Raw genomic sequence first — 7,616 nt, 5'->3', positions numbered from 1 at the left:
AAATACATTCGGTGCCTGGAATAAAACTCACCCCAAAAAGACCAACATTCAAACTGAGTAAATGCAGGACAAATAGGAGTGCATAATTATGAGGGACACAGGGGGAGGGTTGCAGGGTAGGGAGGGGAGGAGACTGGGTTAGGGTTGGACATGGAGAATGGGGAATGAAACTAAAAGTATGCGTGACATTGAATGTAAAACAAGCTCTTAAAATAAAAAAAAAGAAAGAAAGAAAGAAAGAAAAGGTTGGTACAAACACACCAGCTGCTCCACAGAAGAAAGATGGGATAATCCACTTCCCCATCTTTTACCACCTCAGAAACCCAGCGGGGGTAGCCATGACTCAGAATTGACTCAATGACAGTTGAGGGTTTTTTTTTTTTTGGTATTCGGAAGAATTGATTAATTTTAATTGTGGTGTTGGCAAAGAATATGAATGTATTATGGACTGCTAGAAGATCAAACAAATCCATCTTGGAGGAAGTGTGGCCAGATTTCTCCTTAGAAGTAAGAATGACCACACTTCATCTCTCATACTTTGGTCATGTTTTTATAAGGGACCACTCTCTGGAGAAGGATAGCATGCTAACTGAAGTAGAGGGTCAGCATAAAAAGGGGAAGATCCTCAACAAGATGGACTGACAAATGATTGTGACAATGGGCTCAAGCATGGCAATGGTTGGGAGGATGGCACAGTACTGGGCAGTGTGTCATTCTGTTGTCCATAGGGTCAATGTCAGTAGCAATCAACTCCATGACACCTAATTACAATGTTTGATTACAATTTTTTTCCCTGCTTAAATAGTTCCAAAGCTTTTGTTTCACTTAGAACAAAATTAAAACATTTAACAAAGGTCTATAGGACCCACTATCATCTGATACCTAACTACCTAATCTACAATATTTATTTTTATGGTTCACTCTAACCTTACAGATCTCCTTCACTCAAGGATGATTCTGCTTCAGGAATATACTTTTTGCCTTCTGAGTAAACCCTCTTTGTTTTACTAGATATTTACAGGATACTCCCTCACTTTATTTAGGATTTTTTTCATAATTCAGTCAGTGTCTTAGTTATTTAGTGCTTTTGTATCAGAAACACCTTAAATAGTTGGCTTTAACAAACATAAATTTATTTTCTCATGATTTGTTGCTGTTATGTGCCGTCGAGTTGGACCTGACTCATAGCACCCCCTCCTTGAGTTTCCAAGGCAGTGTCACTACAGAAGTAGATTGCCCCATCTTCCTTCTGAGGAATGGCTCGTGGGTTTAGAAGGCTAGAAGTCTGAATTCAGAGCACCAGCCCCAGCAAAAAGTCCCCGTCTCTTCAACATTTGTGGGCTTGTGTTCCTTGAATATACCCATGTGTCTTGACATCAATCTTTCCCTGGGTCTAGGAGGTTATCAGAATAGGGACCGCACGTCCAAAGGTCATGCTATGTTTTTAGCTTTTCTTTCTTGGTAGTAGTAAGGTCTCGCTCCTCTCTGCTAGCTTCTCTTTCCTTTTATCTCTTGCAAGATAAAAAGTGTGACTCAACGAAGGGTGTAACTTCAGTCACACACTCTTGTAAAGCTGTGTCTGAAGACACGCTTCACTCTGATCCTGCATCATTAATGTATAGATATTATGATTCACAACCCATCACAAAATGAAGAATAATTCACAAAATGAAGGACAACAGCAAACCACTGGGAAACATGGCTTAGACAAAAAACAAAAAACCAAACTCACTGCCGTCAAGTTGGGTCTGACTCATAGTGACCCCTCTTTGGGTTTCTGAATTGGTATAACTACGGAAGTTAATTGCCCAACTTTCCTTCTAGGGAGTGGCTGGTGGGTTTGAACCACCTGACTTCTCATTAGCAGTCAAATGCCTTAAGCCAGAACTGTCCTAGACAAGTTGACACATATTTATGGGGATACAATTTATTTCATGACATTCAGGAATGCATTCCCTAACCACCTCATCTAAAATAGATGCTCCATCCCTTAACCAGTTTCTATCCCCTTACCCCAATTTTTGTTTCATAATGCTTATCACTATTTTATATTGTTGTTGTTAGTTGCTGTCAAGTCAGCTCTGACTCACAGATACCCTGGGTACAACAGAACAGAACACTGCCCCATCCTGTGCCATCCTCACAATCATTGCTATGCTTAAGCCAATCATTGCAACCACCATATCAATCCATCTCGTTGAGAATTTTCTCATTTTCACTTAACCTCTACTTTACTAAGCACAATATCCATCTCTAGGGACTTGTCCCCTCTGATAACATGACCAAAGTACAAGAGATGTAGTATGACCATTCTTGCTTCTAATGAGCATTCTGGCTGCACTTCCTCCAAGACAGATTTATTCAATCTTCTAGCAGTCCATGGTACATTCAATATTCTTTGTCAACACCACAATTAAAAGGCATCAATTCTTCTGCAGTTTTCCTTATTCACTGTTCACCTTACACATGCATATGAGGCTACTGAAAATATCATGGCTTGGGTCAGACACATCTTAGTCTTCAAAGTGACATCTTTGCTCTTTAGCACCTTAAAAAGGTCTTTAAAAGCACATTTGCCCAATGCAATACATCTTATTGACTGCTGCTTCCATGGCACTTGATTGTGGATCCAAGTAAAACAAATCTTTGACATCATCAACATTTTCTCCATTTTTATCATGATGTTGCTTTTTGGTCCAGTTGGGAAGATTTTAGTTTTCTTTATGTAGAAGTATAATTCATACTGAAGGCTCTAGTCTTTTATCTTTTGTCACTAAGTGATAGAAGATCTTCTCCACTTTCAGCCTTTGGGGCTTGAATCTGGCTTGAATTTCTGTCAGTTCCCTACTGATGTACTACCACAACCATTTTTTAAATTATTTTCAGCAAAATATCTTATATTATGCTATATAATTATTGGTTCATTTTTATATTATTTTTCTTCCTCAATTAAACATAAGCTCCTTGAGGGCATGCATTTTTCCTAGAACAATATTATGCATAGTTGATGATCAAAAACTATTTTTTGAATAAAAAATTATCTCATTACTATACTCTCAACTTTTGACCATGTGCCTGGTACCACCATTTTCAACAATATTATATTGTTGGGCCCATGGGAAGCCTCTATTCTTTGTGGGTGGAGCTTTCCCTAAAGAAAGTGGACGACCTTACTGTTATCTTGGGAAGAATTTGGTCCTGGATAGATGTGAGGAGGATATGCCATACCTCTTTTTGAGAGTTGCCAACTTAGGCTTTGGTTGGTTGGTTGGTATGTGCCGTCAAGTCAGACCCGACTCATAGCAACCCCTCCTTGGGTTTTCGAGGCAGTATCACTACTGAAGTAGAGTGCCCCATCTTCCTTCTGAGGAGTGGCTGGTGGGTCAGACTCTGAATATTCCTGTTGCTTGTAATTTATCAGTGGAAGAAGTCCTCTGTACATGAAAGCAAGCTAAGGACCAAATCATGAGACAGTCATGTAGCTGAACAGGAAGACTTGGCAAAGATAATTATGATGACAGTTCAGGATCTGTTAATTTCAAAAGTAGCTCTGGTATAATTTCCCCTGTGTATGAGTCCTTTCTAGTTTCTCTCAATATTATTCATTGCTGTTGCATATTCACAACATCCTGTCCTCAGTTGGATTTTTGAAACTTCATTTCTATTCACAAGCTCATCAGACCTGGAGGATCCCTGAGTTAGTGTGGCTGGAGCATAGGGTCTTGTGAGAAAATGAAAAGAAGTGACACATAGGCATTGGAGTGAAGACAGTGAAGATTATGATAAAAAAGAACCTTTAACACAGTACTAAGAAAGCATATTTAATCCAAGAGCTGATATAAAGCCATTAAACACTTGAAAGTCAAAGAGTGCCATGACCATATTTATATTTCAGAATATTCAATCTGTCAATAATTTGGAGAATGAATCAGAGGGTTAAGGCCAGTGGCAGGGAGACCACTTATGTAGGGGCGATAGTAATTTAGATGGTGATAGTAGTTTAGAGAAATTATGATGATCTGGAATAAGTCAGTAACCCCAGAGATAAGGAATAGAAAGTATATTAAAAATATATAATATAAAAGTTATAATTGACTTTGGGTTATCAATTCAATGGATAGGAATGAAGTAAAGACAGCATAATTCTTAATTATGTTTAATTGAGAATTGCTAGAATGACAATGGGGTAATAAACCAAAAAAAAAAAAGGAGAAAAAAAAAGAAAAAACACTGCCATTGAGTCGATTCCTACTCCTAGCGACCCCCTTTGGGTTTCCAAAGCAGTAAATCATTATGGAAGTAGATTGCCCAATCTTCCTTCCATGGAGTGGCTGTTGGTTTTGAACAGCTAACTTTCTGGTTATCAGTCAAATACCTTAGGCATTGTGCCACCAGAGCTCTTTAATGGAGTAATAGTGCCATTAAATGATGTAGTGAATACTTCAGGAAGAGCAAGGAAGAGAATACTTGAGAAGGAAAATTTGATTTTATTTTTGGGTAGATAGAGATTGAATTTTCTTTGCAACAAACAAGTTAAGATTACATATGATAATAGAAATATTACATACATTTTGAAAATAATTATCTTGATAAAATACCAGTACTTCTAATAAGCTAAATATAAATTATTCTTTTGGACAAAGATTAGAAAACAAATAAACAGAAAATAATTCAGTAAACATTTTTAAGATTATTTTACTATTGAAAGGTGCAAATTAATTTTGTGTTGATAAAAGCTCTCCTATTTATTCCTTCACCATTAGTTTTTGTAATTAACAAACACAAGAAGAAAGATATTTTTGGAGATAAAGGAGTTTTTAATGTATTTTTTATCTATTATAATATTTTAATACTTACATTAGGCTTTCTGTTTGAGAATTTTGTACTGAAACTTACAATTTGTCATTTATACCTGTGTGGTAGTTACAATTATGTGTCATCTTGGCTGGGCTGTGGTTTTGAGTGGTTGGGCAGCTAGATGTAGTCATTAACCATGATGAGATTGGTAATCAACTCCATGGTGGAATCTGCTGTGAGCAGCAAAATAGCTGCTTCCACTACAGAAAGTCTCTAACTTTTGGTGCATCTGGAGCCCACGTTTGGCCAAGTAATCTCAATGGCCTGCCATATTCCCTGACGATTTTAGGATTGTTCCTGGACAAGGAACAGCAGCCTGCCGTATTTCTTGTTAGCCTTGGAATTGTGCCATTTTACTTTTTGATCTTGAATTTATCAGCCTCAGCAACCAGCAACTGTGTGAGTCAGAAAAAGCCTCCAGCTCTAGTGGGCCTGGAAGAGTAGGAAGAGCTAAAGCTCAATGTGAAGGGACCTTCATCCAGCCCTTTAGAGCTGGCACTTTGGACTCAGACTTCCAGCTCCCTAAACTGTAAGAGAACAAATCCCTGTTTGTTAAGCTATCCACATGTGCTATTTCTGCTGTAGCAACACTAGAGAATTAAGACAACCTGTTTGGGTTTTTTATTGTTTCCCCAAAGATCCCTAAACTACATGATAGTGCTAAATCTTTTCAAGAAAATCTCTTATTTGATGGGGGGGTGGGAAAAAATATATATATACACACACATATATATATATATATATGTGTGTGTGTATATATATATGTTCAAGATTACTTCTGAAGATATATATTATGACAAATAAGTTATTGCCTACAAATTCCTTTTTCAGTATAAATTTAGATATAATTTCTAGTTAAAGGAATCTCACCTCTGGGAAAACAATGACACATAGTAATTCAGAAAAGAATCCTAGGATTTTAGAGGTGAAAAAGGCCTTAGAGATGGGTCAGTGCAAAGCCCTCACTTTGCAGATGAAGGAATTGCACAATATATGCTTGTGCAGCTGGTTTAATGGCATTGCCAAAATTAGAAAACGAGGCTTTTGGTTCTCAGTGTAGTGCTCTTGTCTGACATCGCTGAAAGAAGCTTCTCATCAACTGACTATGCATGACTCATAGCATTTCTAACAAAAATATTTCCCCTGCAGAAAAATACCTGCCAAGGATTCTGCTACCGAATGATCCCACTGGGTAAGGGATCCCTAGACGGTATACTGAATAAACTGTAACAAACTATGTAATGGCTCCATTCTTTAGTGACATGGAGCCTGTAAAATGGAAACTTTTTTTTCTTCTTCTTTTTTTTTTAATGAAGTTGTAAAGTAAGCATTTCAATTATCTAAACCTCAGTAACATATCCCATGAGACAGGGCCTACAAAATGTCACATTCAGCAAGTTATATTTTAGGACAAGGGGATATTTCAAGCTTTCTTGGTTTAGACTTTTGTTTTCTCTTTTCTTTAGAAATGGACATGGTCTCTCTAGCCCTTTCTATAACTGAACAAAAGAGACAAGCCTCAATGTAAAAGCTACATTCACAGTAACAGTGCAAAGTGTCACAAAACTCATCATGCACAGGTTTCATTCAAATCCTGTATCAAATATTCTCCAGTCTGTGCGCCAGGAGCTGAGGTAGGCATTGTTCCCTGTTCTTATCAGTTGTACTATATAGACATCATCTCTTGACTATTTAGATAGCTGAATTCAAAGTGAATTTGTAAATTTGAGTGGACAAAAATCAGAATGATCTAAATATAAAAATTATAATAAACAGTCATATATAATAGATAGAAGGAGGTACCTAATTCCTGTATGATGGCTATTAATGTCTGGCTTCCATCACAGTCTCTCCAATTTAAATCACTTTGACAAAGGGATAAAGTTACCATAGCAACAAATCAATGAGAGTGGAAACCAATTCATCATTGTTCTTTATCATCTACAGATTGCCATGATGCATTTTTTTGGATCATGATCTTAGAAATTTTCAAATGTATTTCTTATATTTCATTATTATTACTTTTTTCTCCTGTAATAAATGCATATATATTCTTATATATGAGATATGGACAATATGTTATATTACAGAACATAATCTCTCTGGTGGCATAGTGCCTAAGGCATTTGACTGCTAACCAGAAGGCTGGTGGTTCAAACCCACCAGCCACTCCCCGGAAGGAAGATTGGAGAATCTATTTCCATAGTGATACTGCCTCGGATACCCAAGGAGGGGTCGCTATGAGTCAGATCCAACTCGATGGCAGTGAGTTAGATACTCTCTAGTAAAACAGAAGAAAAATGGTAATTTCTATAAACATCAACTGTTATTCACTTTCTTTTATCTTTTATTTTTTTGCTTTATCCTAAGTCGAATGCTTAGAAAACATTTGCATTATTTATAGCCTTGATTTCATAAGTAATTTCTTTTTAAAAACACAGATGTTTCCATGCCAATAGCATAAACCTATTTAAAAAATTAAATGCTTTAATTTTGTTACCCTAAAACATTTTACAGTAATGAAAAACCATAATTGTGCTCTTCATCACACTCATACACACTAGGAACCTAGTTTTATGGAGCAACATATTTATTTGACTATGTCTTCACTCCAGTTAACAAACTCCCTTTTCTTTATCTCCACTAATTTGGAATACATACATATATATATAATCCTACTTCCGTAGTGATACTGCCTCGGAAACCCAAGGAGGGGTCGCTATGAGTCAGGGCTGACTTGACGGCACATAACAACAACA

The sequence above is a fragment of the Orycteropus afer genome, unplaced genomic scaffold (genome assembly GCF_000298275.1).
Source record: "Orycteropus afer afer isolate SDZICR_OR568_19922 unplaced genomic scaffold, OryAfe1.0 scaffold00349, whole genome shotgun sequence".
NCBI classification, from domain to species: Eukaryota; Metazoa; Chordata; class Mammalia; order Tubulidentata; family Orycteropodidae; genus Orycteropus; species Orycteropus afer.
The sequence above is the reverse complement of the archived record's forward strand: the minus strand, read 5'-3'. Positions refer to the sequence as shown.